The 25,164-nt window shown below is 41.9% G+C and overlaps 3 long non-coding RNA genes across 11 annotated transcripts in view; 2 read left to right on the top strand and 1 right to left on the bottom strand.

The window, feature by feature from the left end:
* Positions 1-2,295: 2,295 nt before the first annotated feature.
* Positions 2,296-3,254, bottom strand: LOC147995452 (uncharacterized). Its single transcript, XR_015684322.1, has 2 exons — positions 3,088-3,254; positions 2,296-2,581 (listed from the first exon to the last, which is right to left on the bottom strand). It is a non-coding gene; the product is annotated as an uncharacterized LOC147995452 (long non-coding RNA).
* An 818-nt stretch (positions 3,255-4,072) lies between these two features.
* LOC147995453 (uncharacterized) overlaps positions 4,073-25,164 on the top strand; it is a 51,176-nt gene continuing 30,084 nt past the window's right edge. For all 7 annotated transcript variants that reach the window (XR_015684317.1, XR_015684313.1, XR_015684316.1 and 4 more), the window contains exon 1: positions 4,073-4,180. This is a non-coding gene — a long non-coding RNA (uncharacterized LOC147995453). The remainder of the gene's footprint in view (positions 4,181-25,164) is intronic.
* On the top strand, positions 8,543-20,693 carry LOC147995454 (uncharacterized). 3 transcript variants are annotated; one of them, XR_015684324.1, is made up of 4 exons: positions 8,543-9,052; positions 9,493-9,556; positions 9,809-9,880; positions 20,136-20,693. It is a non-coding gene; the product is annotated as an uncharacterized LOC147995454 (long non-coding RNA). The 3 variants fall into 3 exon arrangements; XR_015684323.1 differs by lacking the exons at positions 8,543-9,052; positions 9,493-9,556; positions 9,809-9,880 and adding exons at positions 10,946-12,459; positions 12,880-12,946; XR_015684325.1 differs by lacking the exons at positions 8,543-9,052; positions 9,809-9,880 and having other exon boundaries at positions 9,405-9,556.

Genomic DNA, 25,164 nt, shown 5'->3' on the forward strand with positions numbered 1-25,164 from the left:
CAATCAGGTTACATAGGTCCTAAACAAGAAAGATATTTTCCACATCTGGAAGTCAGCAATTTAGCAAGTATTGCACATTATTAACCAATTCAGAGCCCACTTCCCAGGGGAATTTTTTTTTGAAGTTTAAGTGTTCTTAACCAATGCTCTGCTGTTTTGTTAATCAAAAAGCTGGTTTACACTGCACATAATTGGAGCTAATATAGAAGTAAATAAAGACAGCCAAATTTGAGGATGCTCTGTCTTTCTAGGGGAAGGAAGAAACTGTTTTGCCTCAACAGTTAAGGCTTAATTTCTTAACATACTAGGAGACCCTCCCCCAATTATTTGAAATAGTGAAAGTATTTAAGAACCTGAGAGCACAGATAAATGCCCAGTCCCACAGCCTGCAGACTCCCGTGTAAGGGAAAAGGTGGAATGTTTGGATAGGGCCAAACAGCTGCCTCATATCAGCTTTTCTGCTTTAATACTGTCACATATGTCCTAGTCCCCTGTTTTCAGTCCGAAGAAACCTGAAACAAATAATACCCTGATCCAACACTAGACTTTTACTCATATTAAGATAAACTGCTTTGAACTGTGCTTTGAATGTGTGCCTACAGCAAGACTTTGAATGCAAGAGTCACTGGCGATTGCACTCAAAGGAGGGGAAAGCCACCACAGGGGCTGCCACATCCACCCTCCCAGAGCTACAGGGCTTTGTATTTTGCATGTTTATTTTTCAGTGGTGGTGGTGGGGGGAGGGTAATAGCCACCCAGCATGACCACAGCTAGATTTCATTCTAGGGTGCAAGAAAGCGGATTTTCACAGTTGGTTACACACTCTCCTCTTACCTAATTTGAGCATTTCCAATGGGAAGGATTGGATAAATTAATTTCTCCACTGCTCCCCATCACAGATAGAGAACCTATTGATGATCTATAGGCTGTAGAGATTTGCAGTCGAAAAATTATTAGTAAAGAAAGAGATTTCAACATGGGTCAGACACATACGTGCCACATTCTACATTTCTCATACTATCTTGTATCTGTACTAAATATATGTAAGACGTATCAAGTTTCCTCCTATAAGATTTATCACTGCTGTTCATATCCTTTTTCCTTCCGCCTCTTTCCTTAAAAAAAAAAAAAAAATCAGAGACCAGCTTTCTTCCAGAGTGTGCCATTAAGCCTCCCTTGGAGGAAAAAGGAGCCTGTTTTACCGAGTGACTACTGACAAGACCCTTCTGCAGGCACCCAGGTAGCCCCTGGACATTTTTAGCCTAGACACATCAGTGCAAAGGCACAATGTGACTATATGGCAAGTCGAACAAACAGCTAACAAACCTCTGTCTTTATCATGGATGTAACATGTCTCCTTATTTCAGATCTGACAAAGTAGGCCATTAACTATTTCAATTAAAAACACCTAATTATCTGATTACCTTAGACTCAGTCATCGCTCCAGTGCCAGGAGGCGGCCCCCAATAGTTAGCACTGAGTTTCGACATGTTTTCTCATATATTAGTATGAAAAAAAAAAAAACAGATCAAACCAAAACAAAATCAACTTCAATTTTCTAGGTTCACATGAAGGTGGACGTTTGGGTGGTGGTACAGGAAAGATCGCGAGGGCTGAGAGCGGGGCTAGGTTGCCCACTGCCCTTGCGTGACACGCCCCTCCCCAAGCTTCTGACCGAGAGTGTTCCCACCGTCGCAGAGGCAGTGGGATCAGAGGAAGCTGGAATATAAATTTGTTCGGAACACTCCCTCAGTTCCAGGGCCAGGTCAGGGACAATGGGGACCGTGGGATCCACATAATACAGGAGCGCAGGATGAAAAGTCCAGAGGGGACCAGGGACGGCTCTGAGGCTCCACACGCAGCAAAACAAGTCCAGCGAAGGGGGACTAGCTCCTTTTTGGACTGTTTTCCCGTTAATAATCCACTTCGAGATTAGCGCAGGCGAAGGGGATTAAAACAACAGATACATGCAAATGTGAAATAATATTGACATCGACATTGGAGGGGAAAATAATTCTTGAGGGTTTCCTTGGATAAAGCCAACTGCTCTCCTCAGGACTCCCACCCTCTCCAGCCCCCCGGCAGGGTGAGGAGGACACCCTTTTGTTTTCCAATTCCCGGCAGCGGGACCCGGAGCCTGTCCCCCCATTCACCTCTCAGTCTGTCAATTTCCTTAACTTTCACAGCCGCTCCCCACCCCCACTCCTCCTGCTGGCCCAGAGGCCCGAAGAGGTACTTTGCTGCCCTTGAACACACAAGCTGAAGAAAGAATTCGAATTTGGCCACAGCTAATGATTTTTTTTTTTTAAAAAAGCAAATTGTGTTTATTTTGTACCATGTGGGGAAAATTAAAAAAAAAAAGATTCTTTTCTGGTTTAGAAATGGAGTTGATCTTTCATCTAAAGGAATTATTTCAATCCTGTATTGCTATGCAGGACGTGGCTAACTTCGTTTAGAGTTGCGAGCAAGGGCTGATACCCGGGACCCCTGGATTAGGTGTTTGAGGGCACCGCGGGGTCTGAGCAAAGCCAAACGGTTTTCTCACGTGCAAACTCGCAATCCAATCCATTCGGAGTTGAGCCTAGGATAGGAGGGGAAAGCCTATTAAAAAAAAAAAAAATCGGGAGCATCTCAGAGAAGCCCTTTCAAACAAAACTAAAACAGGACCGGAGAGCCCGCGACCGTCCCTCACCTCCCTGCTGCGAGGCCCGCGGGCTGTGGAATCTCGCACGTCACCTGGCCCCAGCGGGGCGGCCAGCTGAGGATTTTATTTTCCTATTTTATTTGAAGTAAAGGCTTCATCTCGGCTTTGGGGTGTTTGCCAACGTCTCTACTGACAGGAACCAGCAAACTTCAGGACTCAAATGAGCATCTTAATTTATTGATGCAAAGCAGGTCTGCTCGCAGTTCCCCATCCCCGTCGCTCTCCCCCCCTCCGCCGTCCCCTCCCTCCCCCGCGAACTTCGCTCCCACCGTCGGTCCCGGAGCACGTGGGGGGGGGGATCGGCGGCCCGCAGCCCCCCCTCTGCACACACCCGACCCCGCCCTGGCACCGCGCGACCCCCGCCCCGCTCCCGGTCAGCTGACCTGGCTCGCCGGCCTGCTCCCCGCCCGCCGCCCTGTTTCCGGTCCCCCGGGTCCGCGAGCCCCGCTCCGCGAGGAAGCCGCGGCGGCCGGGAGGTGATGCAGGGGGCTGATTATCATGAGAAAGGCTGTGCCTGGAAAAGCCTCCTCCACGCGACTGTCAGTCTCACAAAAGGGGGGTGGTGGTGGTGGTGGAAGAAAAGGGGCTCTGGTGGAGTCACCAGAAAACTTGCAGCAAGTTAGATGCGACGCAGGCCCGAGGAGGTGGCTTTCGCCTCAACTTGGAAGGCTGGGCATTAAGGGTGCGGACGCCAACCGCCTCGCCTGGGGATTGGAAACCCAAATCTCCCTCCTCCTTTTCCTCTTGCCCTCCTTTCAGCCCTCCCTGCCCTTTATCCATATTTTCTTGCAATTCTGTCGTAACTGCATTTTCTGCATTCTCGTGTCTTTCTATATTTCTTTTGCAATCTCGTTTCCCCCAATTTACCTTCTTTGTAAATTTTTTTGGTGCTTACTTTCTATGTCCAGATTTATCAGTTCGTTTTCAAAACAGTGTTTAAAATGCAATTAATCTACCAGCAGGAGGTCACGGACACCCTGACTAAAATAACTCCTGGGTCTTAAGAGACAAGTTCACCAGGTGTCAGGAAAAAGTGAAATAATAATGAAAATAAATGAGTATCTCAGTGACTATAACAGCTTATTACTCTATTATTATATCAGCTCTCACAGACTTTTTTTTTTAAAGAGATATAATCTTTCCGGAAAAACACGAAAGTATTTGACAAGGAGAATCATTATAATTAAGGCAGTATGTAAATTGTTCGTACTTATAAATAAATTATTTTAATCATGCATATCAGACTTTAGAAATTATCGTAGGTAAATTCAAGAAACAAACTGGTTTTTCTTTTCATGATTATTAGAAAGTGTAAAAAAGAAAACGCCCAAAGCTGTCTGTCTGTCTGCCCCCCAACATAGACTGATCAGTTCAGGGAGAAGCATCCTGTTCTGCGTTCTGTTTAAGCGCAAAGCAGAGCCACAACGTGGTGTGTGGAGTGTCTTGCTGGCCAGGTTCCTGTCCATTTCCTAGCAGGTGAGTGAACATGAGGCTTCCTATGTCATGAACTGGCTACACTTATAATTTTCATGATGATTATAATTATTGCTCTTTCCTACACTTTGAACACATTTGTAGTTCTCCTACTGAAAACCAGAGTTTGCTCTTGTTTACAATTTGTTTACTTCATTGAATTTTTAAAACTTGTTACAAGTCAATTGAACATATACATTAATCCCTTTTTTTAGGCCAAGAAAAAAAAAATAAAGATGCATTAGAAAGATGCCTTTTAAGCTTCATAATTATTAATTGACATTTTATGATGAATAATTAATCATCTGAATAATTTTGGTATCTCTGATCTGAACACATATTTGCATATCTAATGCTTGATTTTCCTAAATGTGTTTTTTAAGATTCATTCTTTCAGGACAAAGAAATAAAGCAATATTTTTAAATGTAACATTTCTGTACTTGTAAAAGTTTGCTATTCTATTCTATTCTTTCTGGAGATCCATAAAACTTCTTAACAATTTGTAAACCATTTATGTAGCAAGCACATTGAAACACATGGCAGCTGTACAATTAGGGAAACGATCTCTATGTGAAATCAAGTAACTGTTCTTCCTAAATTCAGATACATGCACTAATTACGCACCATATATCCTTACTGAAATGTGGTCATTGAACTTCTTGGTTGATTTACCATGGCATAAGCAGACATATGAGGCATTTGACAAACAATTCAAGTTTGGTATTTAGATAAGTTTTCATTTTTTTTTACTTATTCATATGTAGGCTGCTTGAAGTTACTTAAAAATGATTACGTCTGTCCATGTTATTTTTATGATGCTGAAGTTCAAATGTCTATGTAATTATTCCTTTTATGATCGCAAGCAATCTATTCTAAACTTGTTTCTTTAGCTCCAGTGGGTACAGTAACGGCACCTATCCCTCAGGGATAGCTGAGGTAATGCATGAAGCTTCACTGTGTTGTAGTTTATTATAAGGAAAATTTGGACAAACAGTATTGAACATGCAGGCCAGACAAAGCCAGTAACAAATAGTTTTGAATATGGTAGGATTTATCGTTACTTATGATTTTCTGAGACTGTCCAAAGGATGCCTCGTCACCAAAGCACAAATAAATGGGGCTTTTCCTTTCTGCTAATTCAGCAGCTAATTTATTATATTCAATGTGGTCCTAATTTGGTTATAAATATCAGATTCCTTTGAAAGGGAATTTAGCCCAAATGTCTGAATGTGACATTCCCTGTGTCCTGTAATCACATACTGTCTTTGAGTTTAAAGGTTAAACGTGCAAAAGCCCAGAAGCAATCTTAAGTAAGAGTCCGGAATAAAAGGAGACAAACTCGCAAATTTGGAGACAAGGAGTTTGGCTGCCACAGTGTTTTGCTTTAAGACCACTCATATTGAGGTGAGCACTCCCTTTAGTTACTGTGGCCTGGGCTTTATGATTAGCCCAGCATCCATAGTGGGGACAGAATTCAGTTTATTAACTGGGGAATGAATTCCCCTAGTCTCTTAAACGTCTGCAAGGCCAGAGTTTCTTTTTGATGCAAAGCTGAAAATCAATGCAAATGCTGGGTGGAAAGTCCTTCTACATTTTGGCAGAACACTGGAGGCTTTGTGTTGTCTTTCAAGACCTGTAGGAGCATTTATAATTATCTGTAGTCCTTAAAGGGTCCTTTAATTGTCTCCTTTCTTAAAGGATCCATTCTATATTTCCAAGGCTAAAACTACTACAGGGAACCTGTGGCATTGGCTTACGGGTCTGGAGTGACCCTTGCCGTTCTGTGTTTCACCTGCTAATGGGATTACAACCAGCTTGCACCTACGAATTGTCTGATTTGTTTTATATTCCTCTGAAGTCTTTAACTCCCCATAAGTTGCCAAAAGTTCAGAACTATAAACTTTGGCCTGGCAGCTGATGGGATGCTTGAGCCAAGACCTGAAAGCCCAGACTCAACCCTCAGGACCCAGTGGTGGCAGGTAGGAACTGACTCCTCCTCCACTTTGCTCTCTGACCTCCACACGTACACCATGACGTGTGCACCCACAACAGAAACACAATAGCACAACTCAGTAAATAAATGCACACCAAATAATTTTAAACTTTGCGTTATATTTGGTTCTGGTTCCACACCATTCTAAGGATTGGCGGAGGCCATGGTAATCTGCAGTGTAAAGAAAGCTCTTTCTCTGGAGTTGACACAAGGCTAAATCATCTCACCTATCATTTAATTCTGACAGAAGATCCAAAGGCGTTAACCTTACACACCACATTTCCAAGAGACTGTTGGCTTGGGAGAATCAACGACTTACCCAGAATTTAATCATCTGGCTGCTCATGGGCCTTCCATTCTGCTAAGTCCGTCATCAAAGCCAAAGCTACACTCATGGAACAACCAATGTGGTCTTTCAAGGGCTCCTCCTGATTCATCTGTAATCAGTGTTTGTGTGCTCATCTCAACTCAGCCACAGTCTTCCTGGATGCTGCACTTGGCCCGCGTCTTTCCATGTTTTACTTTCCCTTCTAGGCCAACATTGGTACTCACTTTTTTCAGTTACAGTTCAAGTTCTTAAATACTTCTTCCGATTTTGGTGCCTCAGGCTTTCAGAACGTGTTTCCCCCGACCCAGCTCTCTTTGCCAGGGTCCCCCACTCAGGAAAGCTGAGAGCAATCCCCTCTCAAGGGATTGCAGCTGTGGCCTAAGCACTGGGCTTATGCATTACATGATTCAGGACAGAGACATCATCACCCACACATCGCAGAATAGCTTTGGTTCTTCCTATGACTTCCTCTAGCGTGCTTGAGTAGTACTTGACCATTGTTGTAGTGTATTCTACACTAGCTTACTTTAATTATCCTTGGTACTAGCATAGCGTGCTGGCTAGATTTGTGTCAACGTGGCAAAAGCTAGAGAGGGGAGGACTTCGATTGCAAGGATGCATTGTCTTAATTAGGGATCCGTGTGGGAGAGTGGCCATCTTTGGGTTTCCATACATAAGTAGGCTGAGGAAGTCGGTAAAGCAGCACCCCTCCATGGCCTCTGCATCAGCTCCTGGCTCCAGGTTCCTTCCCAGTTTGAATTCCAGCCCTTCTCTGAAGAACAGTGATATGGAAGTGTAAGCTAAATACAACCTTTCCTCTCCAGGTTGCTTGGTCATGGTGTTTCACCACAGCATAGCATAGTTTCAAATGTGCTTTGAAACGTACGTAGACCAGGATTTAACTCCTTGTTTTGTGAGAATTAATCTTGTGTTGAGCAGATACTGTTTAACCCCGTGAACCTCAGTTTAGAAATGAATAAAGAATTCGTAGATTTCAGCTGATCGTGGCAGAAAATTATGACAACCTCCGTTAGGCAGACATGTGGATGAATGCTCACGCCTGTCTGCGGGTAGCCTGGAAAATGCATGGTTAAATGACATGTGTGGTTGAAAAACCAGGGTGAACATCACTTTAGGTGCTTGATATCCTTTTTTTGTAATGGCTTCATTATTTTTATTTGTTTTAGTGATTTTATTAGGAATTATTTAATGGGTTCTTGTATCCCAAAAAAGATTAATGTTTACTGACAATAATGTCAAAGCGTAATCGGCTTATAAGATTTTGTAAATTCATAATAGAAAGAGTGGGTGCTATGCTTGCAAACGCCACGACACTAACAGCAGCGGTGGTAGAAAACTCTCTGTAAGCCATGCCTGCTGGCTCAGGCCTATAAACTCAGCATTCAGAAGGCCGAGGCAGGAGGACCACTCGTTTGAGGCCAGCCTGGGTAACTTAGTAAGATCCCATGGCAACATAGAAAGTAAGACGGCATTGGTGATGTAGGTCAGGGTTACAGCTCCCGTTCAACACGCGTGAACTCCTTAGTTCAATCCCTAGTACCACAAAATAATACTTTTCAAAATGAAAGCGAATGGAATCTGGTTCTGTATTTCACACCTCCACTTGCATGGTAAGGAGCACTTTTGTAGCTGATTCTTCATGTGTCCCCCACCCTTAGGGGAGGCACCCTTCCAAACAGTGTTCAGTGGTCAAAGAGTGCCAGCCAGGTCAAGGCCAAAAGAGGGTCTCTTGGCAAAATTTCTATAGCTGGACGGAAATGGGAGGAGCAGAGGGACAGACAAGATGGGAGAAAGCTAGCCTGCGTTGTCTTTTCCTCCAGGTTGAGAGCTGAAAAATCTGCTTAAAAAGAAATGTGAGACCACTTGCATAACAGTTTTTTTTTTTAACAGTTTTGTTTCTTTCTCCCGCTGCATATTTGGAGTCCGGTTGTGTCAGCAGACCCTGGCATGATCTACTGTGTATATGACTTTTCTACCCTATGCCCTAGAAAGAAGGGTGTCAAGGGAGGCCTGGCTCTGGACACAGGGAACATATTGTTGCAGTGATTCTGCTACAGTGAAAACCAGACTCCTTCTCTGAAACTAACTTTGCTACACATGCAAAAAAAGAAGCCATTCCCATTAGTTTTTTCCTGGCCCACGGTAGAACCACAAGTAAGGCTTCTGTGGCAAAGGGGTGATTTTTCTGGGTTGAGGGAAACTGGCTTACCTATTGTTCTTGGCACAAAAAGAGGGGCACTCTTTGAGACAAGGGAGACAGAACAAAGTGGAAAGTTCACAAAACATATTAATCTTCCCAAACAAAGAAATAGCAAATTATTTTCCCTTTAAAACTTTGCTTATTTGTGTGTTTAGAAGTTGGGATTACAGTTTAGGGAAATCATCACAGCCCTGAGCTGTCTTGTCACCTACTATCAGTGTGCATTTAATGCTGTGTTGAAAAGTTGGGCACAAGAGTTCTGCTGTGGCTACTCGGTAAGATGATCATCTTGAAGTTTTGCTTCTCCTGGAGAGGATTCTCGCATAGCTGAGGTAGGTATGCGGGTTGTGGGAAATGCATTAATAAATACCATTTGAAATCACAATGGATCTTGAATTTGGGGCAACGCAGTGCCACACTTTGAAGCGAATACCTTTCACTTGGAAATGGTTAAGCTTGCTTCAAGTTAGGGTCTCCAAATCACAGTCGAGTTGGCAAGGGAAGGTGATCTCCGACGCGTGTGTTTCCCCCAGTTGCCTATTAGATACAAATATTGGAGAACACCTCATTCCTTCAGAAGCTTTGTAGAGACATAAACTAATAACCTACTCCAGTTACACTCTGAGGTAAGAATGGGTTGTGGCAAAGGAACCAAGTGGGGACTGTGCATTCTTAGACCTGATCATTTCCCTTTGGACAAAACCCTGAGCTTGCAAGACTCCGAAGTCTAGCACATACTGTTTTAGTCTTTCTTGTGTGTCTCCGTTACTAGGCAGCCTGAAGAAATGGAGCAGAGGTGGGACTGAATACACACACTCATTCTCCTGACAGCACTGGTGAGGCCTTTTTGTTGCTTACTTCTAATTGAATACACTAAAATTAACAAATGTTTTTCTGGAAAAGAAAAAAAAAAATCACTCCGAGAGAATAGAGATGACTAGAAAAAGGTAAGGTTTGCTTAGGAGGAGAAGGGTGACGTAGTAATTTAGGATATGATCGTCCCATCTCTGATTCTACACCAGGACTGACAAAACAAAACAGGAGACAGGCAACCTAATTTTTTTCCTCCTTTGTTTTCATATTTCAAGTAAAATGGCAGCCTCCATCAGCCAAAGGCCACAGGACTGTGGTGCAGAGCTAAGGCAACTTCATGCTCAAAGGTGTGATGGGGGTGGGGTGGGGAGTAAGGGGTGGGGAGTTGGGGCTGGAGGTGGGGTCCAGCTTGAGTTCTGCTTAAAGTGCTGTCTCCAATACACCCTGTCTCTTGTTTGTCCTTTGCATCAGGCCCATTTCTTAGTTCACCTGACCTTGCTTCTGATCCTTTCTAATTTAAAGGAAACACGTAGCTTTCAATGCTGGTCTTGTCTGTAGACCTGTAGGCTTAGATCTTGAATAATATGACTGAAACATTCGACATTTCCACGGTGTTACTAAAAGTGGCCTAGAGCAAACACACTATCGTCTGAAACACGCTGTGAAGAACAGCGCTTTCACACTGCTGTCCTGTGCTGAGTGCCTAGAACGAGCTTGGTGAGTCGAGTCTGAACCAACTGGTAAGTGCTCCCACATGTGACCACCATAGACTTCATTCAGACAGTTTATACTGTACTTTCGATACGACAAAGTTAATAGGTGTTAATGTAGGTGAGGAATCACCTGGGGGCTTGCGCAGAATTCTGACATTATTTTTGAATTCCGGGTCTGATGCTTTACTTCTAAAATGGATTACTAAATCAGTTTCTAAGTAACAGCAATGTAACAGACCCTATTCACTCACTTGCAAAGGGAATTTTCAATACAAATAAAGTCATGCATATTTATACTAGGGTAATTCAAAATAACTTCCTCACATAAGCACAGCTACATTCAAGTAAAATCTTGCCAGCATTTCTGAGTACATTGCTTTAAGGAAAAAAAAAAAAAAAAAGAAAAAAGAAAAAAAAACCCGTGTAGCGTCCGAACTATTTAAACATCTTGCCAGCTTCCTTAACATGCCCCAGCTATCTTTCTTTAAATCACTGACAAGGATTTAAAAACTGCTTCATCAGAACAACTGTTACCCTTTTTCCTACTCCCGTTAGAACCTGATCTTTTAAAGGGACCATATTTACAGCTTCTTTTGAAATCTTGAAACCATTTGGCTGATACATTTTTTGCTACATTTTCTTTTCCTGATTTAATTACTGGAGATATTTGCATGAAAACAGGAGGACGGGGACATAGAATTTTTTTTTTTTTTTTTTTTTTTTTGCCTTATGAGCTCATGAGTTTTGGATGCCTAGTCCCCGAGAACAGTGCCTGTTTTATTACAATTAGGAAGCCAAGAGCTACTTGAAATTGTACAACCGTGGTTCTCAATGTCCCTAATGCTGCTGCGACCCTTTAATACAGTTCTTCGTGTTGTGGTGACCCCCAACTATAAAACTGTTTTCATTGCTTATTTCATAACTGTAATTCTGCTGCTGTTATGAATCATAATGTAAATATCTGTGTTTACCAATGGTCTTAGGCAACTCCCATGACCCACAAGCTGAGAATCAATGTTGGAAAAGAATTAGTTGAAAGTGAGTAGAGTTCAGAAACAGGCACTCAGGAAATTAAGGAATCCATGAACCAAACAACAGTGACTTTTCTTCCAGGCCACTTTAAAGCAGTATATATATTAACTCACACTGTTGCTACCGAAAGGGTCAGAACACTAAGATCTAGGCAGAGCTTGTGAGTCAAAGCTTCCCAAGAAAACCACATTCGGGCAGTGACCTCGGGTCCTGTGGGTGTTGATGTGTCAGCACGAATCTCAGAAAACAACCAAGAAGGCAATTCCAGACCAAGTATGAACTCTCGAGATGGCCACTGACCATTAAGGAGAAAGACATAGATCTCTCCCATCCCTCCAATTCTACCTACCTGGCAAGTGTTCGTTATCTTTCAATATCAGGTCAGAGAAGACCAATCAGGATGAGCTCTGAGCATCTGAGAGATGCAGTGGTTTCCATCTCAGTGATGGAGTCGCTGTCTTCTCAGCTGTGTATTCTGCACTGCATTTTCTATACTTCGCGAACGGTTCCACCGAACCCCCCTCTTGGTTTGTATGTTTTTTCACCTGCACCCTCACCTTGCTTCTGATTCTCCTGCCTCTGCCTCTTCAGCATATTCTACCTGTGTGCATCAGTACAACTGGCCTTGCTTGGTTTTCTTAAATTGCATTTATTTAGTGTATGCACAAATGCGTGTGCATGGCAGAGTGGTGTGTGTGTGTGTGTGTGTGTGTGTGTGTGTGTGTGTGTGTGTGTGTGTGTGGGTGTGTAAGTCAGAAAACAGCTTACAGGAATTCTCTCCTTCCCTCATGTGAGTTCCAGGAACTAACCTCAGGTCATCAGGCTTGGTAGTAAGTTTAGACATACAGTTGTAAAATTATTCAAATAAAATGCTAGCACATTAAAAACAATCCGAAACGTTTTTCCCCCACATTTTCCTCTAATCCCCACAATAAACTTTTAAGGTTAACAAATGATCTTATGCACGGTCTTTCTCTTCCTTCCCGCAATGCTAGCGCGGAGCTCGGACGTCACAGCCCTTGGTGGGCTTTGCTGTTACCGCAGTTACATCTTCAGCACCACGCCTGGGTGTGAAAGAAGGAAACCAAGGTTTCCATGGAAGAGAGACTAAATAATCAGATCTCTTTGGAACCCTCAGACTTCCCTAGGGCTAGTAGAAAGAAGTATTTGTATCATGAAAGGTGAGGGTGGGTGTTGAAAGGGACCGGCTTCCGTTGAGCAGGAACACAATCTAGGTTGAAATTGAACTCAGGTCCTCCGACTTAGTTTTGTCCTGTATGCAGGGAAAATGAATATTCTAGGAAAAAAATGTGTGGCTTTAGGAGAGCAGCTGGGCCCAGATGTTTGCTGGCTCTTTCATAACAGGTTTGTCAGTTGTCCCTGGTCCAGGAAGACGAGTCATAGATTTGACCAATAGAATAGCCTAATAGCTCTGGTTTGTTTGTGTATTTATTTATACAGGGTTTATTGTTTATTTATGTATTCATGGTTATTTATTTATTTATACAGGGTTTATTATATAGTCCTGGGTATCTGGGAACTCACTCTGTAGATCAGTCTGGTCTTGAACTCACAGAGATTTACCTGCCTCTGCCTCCCAGGTGCCGGGACTCAAGGTGTGCACCCCCTCACCCAGCTCGAAGTCTGGATCTTAATCCTTCCCCATAGGTGTGTGTATTAAAGGTGTGGATGGCTCTGTTGGGAGGTGATGGAAACAGAGAGAGCTGGGTGGGTCTAGTGGAAAGTCTTCGGCCTATTGGAGAAGGATTAGTGGAAGTCTTCAGCTCATTGGAGGAGGACTTTTGGCCTCCTCAGAGGCACCAGGCCATTGGCTGAAGCTTCCAAAAGTTTTCAGATTTGATGGTCTCAGGTATTTCATTATGGCGATGGAAAACTGGCTGATGCAACACTTAAACCAAAAAAAAAAAATCAATTTCTTTTTGTTTGCTTTGATGTTTGTTGTACATGGAAATGGATAACTGGCAAAACATCTTTGTCAAAAGCTAACAAGTTCTCCATTTCAAGTAGTACCGTGAAACTGTCGGAGTAGATGTTTCTTGTCGTTTTCAGGAGCTATTTCTGATCACATACATCCTAAGAATATGTGTAGTTTTGTAGTTGTGAGTGAGATGTTGGCTTCCAGGTCTCTACTCACCAATGTCTAAATATTCTTTTGAGGGAAGAAAAATTTCACGGAAAGTAAAAGGTTGGCTAAAAACATATCAATATAATTATTTAGCAATTCATGTGTGAAATGCCAACGGTACCAAGTAAGTTCTGTGTATATGACAAAGAAATAACTCAAGGTAAATATATACATTCTCCCTTCTCACCCCGACAACCAGTTAAACAGCTTTTTAAAGAGTTTTATTTTAAAATTTTTTTAAATTTATTTTTAGATGTATAGGTGTTTTGCTTACACGCATGTCTGTGTGCGGTACCCTTGGAGGCCATAGGAGTGTGGTGGATACCTGGAACTGGAATAAGAGATAGAGATGGTCGTGAGGGATTATGTCGGTGCTGGGAATTGAATCCAGGTCTCCTGGAGTAGTAGCTAGTGCTCTTAACCTCTGAGACATCTCTCCAACCCCCAAAGTGTTTTAAAAATATGTTTCTGTGTCTATTTCTTAAATATGCTACAGTTAATGTAAGTGAAGTGGATAATGCGTCAGAGTAGTCAGATTATTAGTAAGTTCTAATGTGTAATGGGATACTACTTTTCCCAAGCTAATGGATTACTTGGTAAACCATTATCTATCTGTCTGTCTATCTATCTACCAATAAATCATATATATGTTTTATATTCGCTCATGTATATATCCCATATTTACGCAATTGGTGAGTGCTAGTTAATTCCCTACTGTGTGATGAGAACTCCTAGAAATTAAAAAGAAAAAAAAAAAAAAAGGATCAGGGCAGACTGACTGTGCGCAGGTGACCAGAGCAGAGAGACTGTGTGAGGAATGTCACCGGGAGTATAGAAGGCGCTCACATTTAGTCTAATAATAGCTACAAATAAAGTGAAGGCAGGAGTAGATCTTCTTAATGCACAGAGGGTCAGCTCCTTGAAATCCATCAACCACAAGTGAAAAGAGTTTAAATCACCTGTGACGTGTTATAACCCTTTGAGGCTGGATTAAAGGCTTGTCGCGAAACTGCGAGAAGGCTGGGCAAGAGAGGGGAATAAATTCTAGAGTCAGAATTACCAGGAGAAGGGCAATGTTCTAAGGGCTTCGATAAGCAATGTTCTCCAAATGCTGACCTCGTTACCCAGGTGCTCATTCTGGTGGCTGGGCGTCCCTGTACTTGCAGAGGGCAGACCTGCTCCCTCCATATTGCTTCTGTCGTGCTTGTAATATCGTAGTCTCGGGAACTGGATGGAGCCCTTGACACTGGGAAGGAACAGACAGGCCAGCCATGGAAGAGACTCAAGGTAGCCTCCACACCGGTGTCAGTGAACTAGCAGTGAGGGCTGCTCCTCAGGGAGCCCAGGGTGGTTGGGGCACCTGGGGAGTCTGGCTTATGTAGCAACCTTTTTCTCCTGTATCTGTCCTTCTTCCTGTCACCACTAGTCTTTTTTTTTTTTTTTTTTTATTCATTTGTTTAAATCCCAAGACTGTCTGTTATGCCCAAATATTGAATCAGGCTTCTGTTTGCAGCAAGAACTATTAATAGTTTTAAATGTGAATTTGGCTTTTGTTGAGAGAATATTATTTTCAGTAATTGTCAGTTCATTAGAATATAAGTGAGGCTCGGAATTTTGCTGAAAAAGTATGATACTTGAATTAAAATAAATATAAACAAAGAACTTCAATATTTTGATTTATTTATAGACTCCCCTGTTTGTATATTGAAAGCCAAAAATTTAAGAAAAAACTATAAAAAAAGCAGAACTATTATAAAGAATATTTGACTTTCCCCTTGGGCATCTTTCCTCTGTTAATGAAATAACTCAATTGCATTGGTACATAGGCTGCTAGTATATAATGTGCTGAGGGTCTTAGAAATAGACCCAGAGGCAGTAAGCTCACTGTTGATTTTTTTTTGTTCAACTTTATTTTAAAACTTATTTTTAAAGATGGAGCTTTATTTTCTGTTTGCTCAAATATAAATTCACTCATACATGTGTGTGTATTTGTGTTTGTGTGTATGAGTGTGAGTGTTCATTTGCTTCCTTTTATTTTATTTATTTATTTATTTTTTTGAGAGTGTCTCACTATTTATCTCAGGTTATCCTGGAACTCACTCGGTAGACCAGGATGGTCTCAAACTCACAAAGGTCTGCCTGTCTCTGCCTCCCAAGTGCTGAGATTAAAGGCGTGTGCCACCATGCCTGGCTCCAGATGTATTTGAACAAAGGCTAAGGTTTTTAATTGGTTACTTATGTTCTTGGACAATTTCAACATACTCACCCCAACACCCTCATGTATCTCTTCCCAATCCCCCATCACCTATTTCCCCAATCACTACCAGTTCTTTTCCAAGACATAGAACTTTCCGCTTACTTTTATGACCTATTGACTCACACAGGACCACCTGTATGACTATTGGATGGGAAATATCCAATGGGGCCTGGTGAGGTCATCAGAGGGTGCATAAGTGAAGGGCATGGTTCTCCTCCTTGAATATGTCTATAGCACATGGCTGATCAGGGAGAAGGGAACCCCTCTAGGCAGCCCCTCCTTTCATGCCTGACTGCTGATGGGTGCATCCTTGTGCAGACCCAGGGCAGACGACCATAGGTGCAGTGAAACAATGATGGTGGTGGCCGTGTCTTACCTAGGAGATGACATTTCTCAGCCCTTCTTTCTGTCTTCTAGCTGTTGCGCCTTTTCCACTCCTCAGATATTCCCTTGCCTTAAAGGGGATGGTATAAATGGCTCCTTGCCTTAAAGGGGATGGTATAAATGGCTCCTTGCCTTAAAGGGGATGGTATAAATGGCTCCTTGCCTTAAAGGGGATGGTATAAATGACTCCTTTTCTTTAGGGGTGAGCACCACTTTCTCTATTACTTAATCTTAGCACCCTTCGCAGCCACGAACCTCTCTCTCCATTCATTACCATTCACTGTCAAGAGCTGCTTCTCTGGTTAAACATGAGAATAACTTGGGTCTACAGCTCTAGATACAAATATCTAGCACGTAGATTGACACTGTGTGAATTTACTAAATGAAAGTATTCAGCAGCCCCCATCATCCCATTTACTCCCCCAACATTTTCTTTTTAAACCAGGTTTACAGTACTAGGCATGGGTGGTCTCCTATGGGTCTCAAATCCAATTAGAGACTAGTTGGTTACTACCATAAAAGTAGTGCCATTATTGCAGAAGTGGACCAGGCAGTTTTGGTCTAGTAAACTTTATGATTCACAGCTGATAAGACTATGGATACTCTCCTCCCCAGAAGCATGTGTAGCACCTCCCAGGACCCTGAAAACTACCTGGCAGGTAGGAAGATTCCAGGTCAGTTTTAACTTTATTTATTTATTTTTTTCAGATCATGTATCAAAGCTGTATGGTATCTTCACTTGATCTTAGCCAAAAGGCCGAGAAGCGATGTGTGGTATCTTCAACAATAGTGTCCTACTATTTAATTCTGATAGTTGGGTTACTGTTGCTATGATGAAGCACCATGTCCAAAAGCAAGGTGGAGAGGAAGGATTTATTTGGCTTCTGTTTTTATGTTGTATTCCATTATTGAAGGAAGTCAGGATAGGAACTCAAACAGGACAGGAACTCCTGGGGACAGGAGTTGATGCAGAGAGCATGATGGTGTGTGTGCTGCCTACTGGCTTCCTTCCCACGGCTTGCTCGGCCTGCTGTCATATACAACTCAGGACTACTAGCCAGGGATGGCAAAGCCCAACATGGGCTAGACTTTCTTCCAAAAATGCCCTACAAGCTTGTCTACAATCCAATTTACGGGAGCATTTTCTTTGTTTTCTTTCTTTCTTTCCTTCCTTCCTTCTTTTCTTCCTTCCTTTGTTTCTTTCTTTCCTTTGTTTCCCTTCCTTCCTTCCTTCCTTCCTTCCTTCCTTCTTTCCTTCCTTCCCTCCTTTCTTCTCTCTCTCTCTCTCTCTCTCTCTCTCTCTCTCTCTCTCTCTCTCTCTCGGGTTAAAGGCATGTGCTACCATACCTGGCTAGAAGTATTTTCTTAATTGAGTTTCCCTCCTCTTTGATGACTCTGATTTGTATCAAGTTGACATTAAAGTATCCAAAACCAATGGTAACAGCTTATCCTTTTGGTGCCTCTAGAACCTCTCTGATCAAATCATTGTGATTTGATCTCACTTTGAACTTGGATTTTTGTTTAATAACACATGCCTCTTGGAGTAGCTTTATCCAAAAAGCCGAATTTTTAACCCAATCATTTAACATTTGCAAAGAGTTCTAGCCAAGTCACATAGCTTCTGTAGGCCTCTGGTTCTGCATCTGAAAAAAAAAAAAAAAAAAAAGATTGTAGCACTGGCCTAGTGAGATATTAGTCAGAGCAGAAGAGACAGTGGAGGTCCAGTTAACTGTGCTTGGGGCTGTATTCAGATTCAAGTTATGGCCATATTGGATAAAACATGAATGTGTTCAAAACCACAATCACTTCCCAAGGTAAGAAACCTGAAATGGCAACAACTGAAGGATAGGGATGGAACTCTTGGGTTCTAAGTGACACTCTTCCAAATCGTTCCTATTGACAGGTTATAAGAAAAGGCTGACAGATAATGAAGAGAGTTCCCTTTCCTCCCAGCCTTAAAGCATTTTCTCTTCAAAAAAAAATCATCAATAAAAACTTGAGGCCTAACCCAGTACTAAAGGTGTCCAGACAAAGGACATTTTAGGACTGTTGTGTTTATGAAAGGGAGGTGCTATGAGCATATACTTGTGTCAGGCAGGGTGCACATGATCAGAACAAGTCTGCTAACAAGGCTTTTTTCTTGTCCTTGGCCGAGAGTCATAAAATTCTGTTTGGAGATGAAGTGCTTCTCTGAACAAAAGTCGGAATGTTAGTGCAGATGTGTGTGTGTGCGAGTTTGTGTGTGTGTTTATGCATACATGTTCTTGTACATATGTATGTGCATGTTTACTTAATATGAAAAAAAGAATGACTCTTTTGTTGACTCTAAGTGTAAGGTCAAATTTTAATCCCACAGCTGTCCAGATATGAGACATGAAGAACATAAGGAATTCCTGAATAGAAACGGAGATGGCTGGCCCAATGGCCTATCTCCCGCAGATCTGTTGCAACACCTCTCAGTGTGGCCAGCATATCTTCTGACCTCGTTCACTCCATAAACGTGTCCGCCTCTCTCATAAACCCGTTTTTACTTTATCTTTCACTCAGGGGAGTTATTTGGAAATTCACAGGCTTTTCCACATGACTTTGGATCCGTGAGTGAAATAGTCCTACATTCCCACTACTTCTTAATAAATAGAAATATTTCGATCCTATTTGTGGCAGGCATCATTGGACATTTGGAAGAAATCAACTGACAGGACAAATGTATTTGCGGTTATTTTAGAAAACAAGTTGTTTTGCTAATTTACAATCTATTATTTTTAATGGTACGAAGAAGTAGAGAGTGCCTAAAGTGAATAAATATAAAAAACATTCCCTCTGTTATATCAGTCTCACTAGCACGCCCTTTTGCAAGAACATACCAAGTTCAATATAGACAAGAGTAAGCTCTGATGGTTTATTTAGATTAAGTTAGATTGGGCTTAAGTCATATCCTGATAAAAATTTTTATTCCATGAATCCTATACATATATATCTCAGGATAAAATAAAATTGGATTTCACTTTACAAAAAAATTGAATTAATTCTTTAATATGATAGAAACAATTTTTTATTAATATTTTCCTCAAATGTTCCAAATGACTTGGGTCAAATTCTTAGGTTGACGTTGACTAGAAGATGAACTTGACAACTTCCTGTACGGTTAAGAAGAACTGAATATTGCTAAAATAGAGTTAATGGACACAATGTAATTGAATGATGCTCCCTAAAAATGGTTTGAGCACGTGTGTGTTGCTTTTGGTGAATACATTGAGATTACATATCGATTTTGTCTTTTAAAAAATACACAGGATGACAGACTTGCCCTGTCCTCACCCTAGACATGCTAAGCCCTGAAAACCACATGAAACACCTCATCTCCATGCAGATAGTCTGTGAACACATAAGACAAAGTACAACAGCTTGCCTCTAAGATGTGTTGGATTTTGGTTTACATATTCATTGGAGTCTAGACACTGGGAATCAAGCATCAAATGGGTGCTTCCCCAACATGAAAGATTTTTGTGTGTTGGAATAGTAGCCCATAGTCGAGCGTTAGCACCTAGGTGAGAGATGACCAGTGAGCTTTGTTTTCTTTTACTGTCCTGTTCTTGTTGACTACAAGCCAAAATGTGCAGAAGAAAAGAAAAAAAATATTTGAGAAGCCAAGCTACTCCCTTATACCCCATTCTCTCTCTCTTTCTCTCTCCCTCTCTCTCCCTCCCTCCCTCCCTCTCTCCCTCTCTCTCCCTCTCCCTCTCCCTCTCTCCCTCCCCCCCTCTCTCTCTCTCCCTCTCTCTCTCTCCCTCTCCCTCCCTCTCCCTCTCTCTCTCTCCCTCTCCCTCCCTCCCTCCCTCCCTCCCTCTCTCCCTCTCTCTCTCTCCCTCTCCCTCTCCCTCTCTCCCTCTCCCTCTCCCCCCCCCTCTCTCTCTCTGCCTCCAACTGGGGATCAGATGAAAGTTCTTGGCTACTGCTGTTGCAATGTTCCCCACTGTGATGGTCATGGACTCTCTCTCATCCTCTGGAACCTTGAGCCCAAATAAATGTTTTCTTTTCTAACCTGTCTTTATCATGGCTTCTCTTCACAGCAGAAGAAAAGTAACCGAGACACTGTAGAACATACTTTGAATCCTAGCTCCTTGAGAGGCCTTTACAAGTAAGCGACTTCTGCAGGTCTTTGGCGCATTTTACATTTGTGGACTGTGACCTCTGAACTCGACCTTCAAGAAGGAAGTCTCAATGAAGGATGTACTTGTGTCCAGGTCTTATGATTTTTACCTTCAGTCATGTCGCTTGGAATCATTCTTGCCCCAACAAGGGCTCTGCTATCCTCTGTGGTTAGATAATCCCTTGGATGATGGTCAAACCGTCTGCAGTGCATAAAAATGCCAGCATTCACTCCATCCAGCTACCGTCATGTTTATATGCACAGTACATCTCTGTAGCCACACCTTGATTTTGTGTTTATGTGGTGTTTGGGGATGTGTACTACTTAGCTACAGAATGTTAAAATTTCTTTCCTGGTCACTGTGCTGCATGACTGATCCATTTCATGTGATATATTTAGTATGGTTCATTGCCCACTGGTCTTATTATTTAATAATTTGCATTAAATTGAATTTTCTATTTACAGGTGTAAATGGAAATTTTGGCTTCTGAGAGCATATTATTTCCTGGCTAGAATGTTCTTGGGTGAATTAGATCTGCCATTATTAGATTGTACATACCTGGACTAAGCTGGGGCTGTTTAATGACAAAATCCTTGTTATTTTATTTTATTTTTTGTGATTAGGCTTGAGTTTCTGAGGCCAGGCAAATTTCATCAATTTAAGAGACATTACTATTACTCTACAGAAGTTAAAAACCACACCAAACTAACAAAACAAAACATGTATATGTCTTGATGGATCAGAGGGAGTTGTATTAGCTTCCTGTGACAAACTCTTCCTAGGGAGATACAACACACACATCTTCTCACCCCAGGTAGGGACCCCATGACAGCCCAAAGTATGAATACCACCAAAGACTAACTTAGTGAACCCATGTGTTTTTAAGGGGTTATTTACAAGAGTATGGGTAATAGATTATTTACAGGAACAGAAATGACACAAAAGATATCCACATCACCAGGCCCCACCCCACCCTGGGTGGCAGTTCTCAAAGACTGGGAACCTGAAGCATATTCCACAGTTTCCAGGCAGCTCAACAGGAGTGTCTTTTCTCAGCTTTTTAATGCTTACTGTGGCAGGAAGGGCCTAGTGAGTCTGATCAGTTTCAGGGACTTCCTAAAGCTATTTTGAGTTGCTTATCTTCCTGCTTAAATTAACTAGCTTCCCTGCAGGATGAAATGTTTCAATCTTACAGAAAACCATTACACAACAATGAGTGACAATATGTATAAATTATTCAAATGCTATCAGTTGATTTAACACTGATAGCTGTATATTTCTTATTTTCAACTCTATGCTTCATATAGGCTTGAAGAACTGACATTTATTGGATGTAAACCACGCCAACCTCTGTAGCATTTGCTTTGCCAGCATTTCTCCATTAAATGTCTGAAGTGTCTTGTGGACGAGGTATTAGGTTTATTTCCATTTTACAGAGGTGCTAAAGAACAATTATATCATGTGCCTGTGCACTTGGATAACAGGTATCTGCAGTCTTACTTCTCAGGCCATCCCTATATTCTGGGCTCAGTAGGATGGGGTTTACATCTATCTAACTGTTCTATGTCTCTCCCTGGGACCACATGTTTCAGAAAATGCAGAGGAATCCACAGTGTGGAGGCCTTGGGTACAGTTTTCGATCTTTGCCATTTCTGCTTTGAACATTCCCAGTTTTGTTTCTGTCCATCCCTGGCAACTGTAGTTGTTGCTAGTGGTCACTATCAACATAGGACTTGGCAGGAGTCTAGCCAAGAATCTATGGCACTGATTTTTTTCTAAACTTTAATTATTTTTCCCTTAAATCAACACAACGCAACACCCCAGCTTTATTGAGGTATAACTCACACACCATGTAACTGCTCAGTTAAAACCCAGAATTCAGTGACTTATTACACACTTTCATTCATAATTCCATTTTTGCCATCACAAGGATAGACTTTATATCTTTTTGGTTTCCCATCCCCAGCCCTATCCCACCATCTCTTTTTGTTGTAATGAATCACTAATGTATGTCCACTTCATAGGTTTGCCTACGTTGGCATTGTATGCAAATGGGGCTAAACATGTTCTTTGCATTGTGTGTTTGGACCTGCTCCTTTATTTGACACCTAATGTTTTCAAAATTAATTTCTTTTCCTTTTCCTTTTTTTTTAACCATGTATAAGTATTCTTCTTCTCTGTCTTTCTTTTCCTCCTCCTCCTCCTCCTCCTCCCCCTCCTCCTCCTCTTCCTCCTCTTCCTCTTCCTCCTTCTCCTCTTCTTTGGTTGTTGTAGTTCTTGTTTATTTGTTTTGTTTGGAGCCATGGTCTCTCTCTACGTTGTACTGGTTGTCATGGTTCTTGCTATGTAGACCAGGTCAGTCTTGACCTTGCAGAGATCCACCTACTTCTGCCTTCGAAGTGCTTGGATTAAAGGCATGAGCCATCATGCCCAGCCACATTTTAGTACTCTATTGTATGGGCATTTACTTCTGTTTATCTAATTTTTAGATAGACACACTTGGAGCAGTCTTGTCTTTTGGTAATTGTGAATCTTAGTAATTTGAACATGCATGTGTGTACTAGTTGATCTTGGTTGTCAACTTGACTACATCTGGAATTAACAAAAACCCATGTGAGGGTTAGGTTATTTGAAGTGGAAGAACCATACAACATCCAGATCATTTGGTATTACCCTAAATATGGGCCATGAAAGAAGGGAACTTTTGCCTTTTGCCCGCCTTCCCTTGCTTTCACTGGGAGGATAATTCTCCTGTTCCTGAGCCTTTCCCTTATTGGAGTTAAAAGATACCTCTCCAGGATTTTAATGTCGACTGGAAATTGCCAACTCTCTAGGACTTCCTTGGTACCTCAACAACAGATTGAAACTGATGAGTCATTTCCCCTCATGGACTGTACAACAACTGTATTTTTGGCCTTTCTGACAGGAGACAGCCATTGCTGGGCTACTCAGACCACAGGCCATAGGCCCTCTTTAATAAACTCCATATATATATATATATGTATATATATATGTGTGTGTGTGTATGTATGTATATATGTATATATATATATATATATATATATATATATATATTACTCATTCTATAAGTTCTATTCTTTTACAAAACCCTGATTAATATAGTAGTATATAAAGTTTTTGTTTGAATACCTGCTTCCCATTCTTTTGTATACAGACCGAAGAATGGAATTCTTAGTCATAACTCTGTTTCACCTTTTGAAGGTTCACCTGTTGTTTTCCACAGCAGATGTCTATTTTATATTCTCTCAGTAATGTAGGAGAGCTCCAGATTTTCCACACCCTTGCCAATACTCGTTTCTTGGTGTTTCCTTTTAGATTTGTTTCCTAATAGCCATTCTAGTGGACCTAATTCATACCTAAGCTTGTTTGGACAGGCCTGGTAGAGAGACAGATGCAGGCAGATCTCTGACTTTGCAGCCAGCCTGGTCTACAAAGCAAGTTCCAGGACAGCTAGGGCTACACAAAGAAACCCTGCCTCGAAAACCAAAAATAAAATAAAGACTGCTTTTCAAAAATATACTTTAGGGCTGGAGAGATTGTTTAGTGGTTAAAAACACTGTCTCTCATCTAGGGGACTTGAATTAGATTCCCAGTGCCCACATAGTAGCTCATAACCACCTGTATCTCGAAGTCTCAGGCAATATGACACCCTTCTCTGGCTTCTACCAGCATGGGACATTCACAAGGTGCACAGATATGTGTGAAGGAAAAACACCAATACACATTAAATAGATAAATGGAATAAAATGTTTTGTTTACTATTATTACCTCCTCCTCCCCCTCCTCCTCCCCCTCCTCCTCCTCCTCTCCTCCTTCCTCCTCTGCTTCTGCTTCTACTTCTTTTTCCTGTGTGTGTATGTGTGCATATGATGTATGTATGTAATCGGCAAGTAGAAGTCACAGGACAACTTTCTGAAGTTTGTTTTCTCCATCCCCTTTGGGAAGGAGAACTCATGTTACCAGGCCCATACAGAAAGCCCATATCTGAAGAGCCACTATGTGTTTTGACGAGGCTCATACAGCCAAGTTGGTTTGCTAGTGGCTAGACAGCAGAGAAGTCCTGAGCTGCTGTTCCTCCCACTTCAATGCTGGGACCACAGGCAGGTAGAGCTTCATTTAGCGGGGACTGAACTCCTGGCTTCACGTGTGCTAGACAAGCACTCTACTGTCTGTGAGCTAGACTACCACCTGTTTAAAGACTTAAAGGAAAAATTTTCCCTTTTCTTTCCATCCCCAGGCACCAATTTTCTCTCTTTTTTGGGTTCTTGTCTTTTCATCCTAATCTCTCTTTCTTTCTCCTCCTGTCAACTATTTTTATTGAGACAAGAGTGAATGGTTCTATTTCTCCCATATTTCCATGCACAGCCTTAATAAGTGAATGGATGAAGAGGCAAGGACTTGTAGGCGTAGGGAAAATTGGCAGTGCTCTCAGCATTTATGTGTATTACCTCACTTAATTTTTATAACAGCAGCAAGAACCAATGTTATGACATTCATTTTGCAAAAAAAAACGAAAGAAGAAATCGGAACCAGCCCATTCGTGGGTCATCCAAACACGAAACTCTGAAACAGATTTCGACTTAGGCTCTCTGAATCGAATCAGGGTGTTACCTTCACAGCTTACCACACTGCCTGTGACAGCTGCCTTCTCAGAAGGTTCTTCCTGTGCCTTGCACTGTGTTAGCTGGAAACCAGTGTAGTCACCTGAAAACCTGTCAGCTCAGACTCACTAGACAATTTTGAACAAATAGTGAGATTCTTTTCAGGCTGTGACACCGCCACTGAGACGTTACGTGGCAGTACAAGATCACACGGTATTGGCGAGCTCAGAATTGAGCCTGTTAAACTGTGCCTATGGATCTTCAGCAATGCAGACCAAGTCGCTGCCAGCTGAAGGGCACCGCTTATCTGATAGCGTGAGACTCTA

Source organism: Rattus norvegicus, chromosome 3, assembly GCF_021556685.1.
Source record: "Rattus norvegicus strain SHRSP/BbbUtx chromosome 3, alternate assembly SHRSP_T2T, whole genome shotgun sequence".
Lineage (NCBI taxonomy): Eukaryota > Metazoa > Chordata > Mammalia > Rodentia > Muridae > Rattus > Rattus norvegicus.